The sequence below is a fragment of the Nicrophorus vespilloides genome, unplaced genomic scaffold, assembly GCF_001412225.1.
Source record: "Nicrophorus vespilloides isolate i.1.1-1 unplaced genomic scaffold, Nicve_v1.0, whole genome shotgun sequence".
In the NCBI taxonomy this organism is placed as follows: Eukaryota; Metazoa; Arthropoda; class Insecta; order Coleoptera; family Silphidae; genus Nicrophorus; species Nicrophorus vespilloides.
The window spans coordinates 15403-17063 of NW_017098437.1; positions in this window are offsets into that span (position 1 = coordinate 15403).

Sequence of the window (1661 nt, forward strand, 5' to 3'; positions counted from 1 at the left end):
TTACCAACAGTTGAAGAAGAAAATGAAGCAAACAAACGATTTGAATGCTTCGATTGCGACAGTTCTAATTGCTTTGCGCGTATATAAACAAGGACGATTTTTTGCTTTTCGCGAACGTTATTTTTGGTTTGATTAATTAGTGAATGCGAATGCGTATTCGGGCATTGTTTCGCTTTTGATGTTGGCCGGCAATTAATTAACATTCTCGCATAATGCTTTTGATTAACCGCTAAATAATTATTGTCGAAGTCGCGAAAAGCAAACATTCCGTACAATTGCGGACTGCATTGTTTGTGCGACGAATTATTCAGTTATTTTCATTGCTACAAAATTTGCGCAACGTCGATGACAATTTCAGTGCGGGAATTATGAAAATAGATGGAGTTTAACTTACTTTAAACGTTTTGTTTTTAAATTTACATTAGTACAGTAATTTTTACTTTAGTATTAACTACATTAATAGATGGCGACAGTTTCAATACATGCAACCCTATTAACACAAATCATTCCATTTGTCATTGATTGAATGTTGTAAATTGTTTGTAATGTAAATACAGATTGATGCAATTCGCATTGAAATACACAAAATACTTGGGAATGTACAAGTGAAAAACTTACATAAATGACTATGGTTGAGAGATCTCGGGTCCACTGGGTGCAGTAAAGTGGACCGTGCGACTTGCCGCAACTGCTTTCTGCCATAAATTTTGTTTTACTAGTTCGTTGAGTTGCATACGCAAATTTGTTGCCAACTGTCCACACAACAACAACAACAACAAAAAATACTAAAAGAATTACAGTAATATAGTTTATCATGGAAAGCTTCTTGCGCCACAAAACTAATAACTTTCTAAATAAATTTTAACAAAAAGACTTGAAAATTAATAAATTTATAAAGATGTAATATGAGGTTTACAAAATTAACTACTAGATGGCGACAAACCTAAGAAATAAAATTTATTTTCATTTCAATTCAATTCAACACGTGTTTAGGTATGATTTGTATTGAAACAAATGACGCTTGATTTATAAACACCCCCTTTTGCTCATAGAAGAACTGTTAAGCAAATAGACAGGGGTGCGTTAAAGGGGGTGAAATAATAGATGGTTGAATATATAATAACGGAGGAGGCGTTGTCTTTTTTTTTTCTTTAGTACGTTTTGGTAACGAAAGGGCGAAAACAAAAACACTGATTGGTTTGGCACCCCTGTTTTTTCAGATGCCGCAGCCGCCTCAAAATTTCGAAAAAACAAAACACAATTTATCGACGGACATCAATGATCATTATTCAATTTCGGAACGGACATTAGCGAAAGAGAGATACATAAATAGAGTCGGAATTTGCACAGAGATAGAGAGATTTTAGGGGTTGTGTGTGTGTATGGGGATGGACTGGATGCAATATTTTTCGTTTGGCCAAAAACCGCCGCCCCGTGGATTAATAAAACACACACACATGTATAGGCCGATAACAAACGAGGCCGGAATAATAAAAAAAAAATAAAACATGGCCAACTAACAATTGGTCAAACAAATTTCACGCCGGTTTGGGCACCAATTGTCCAAACATCATACATAAATACACACCCCCTCGCTCCCTCACACTACAATACCAACACAAAAAAAAACAAACAAACAAGTAGGGATATTGATGTAGTAT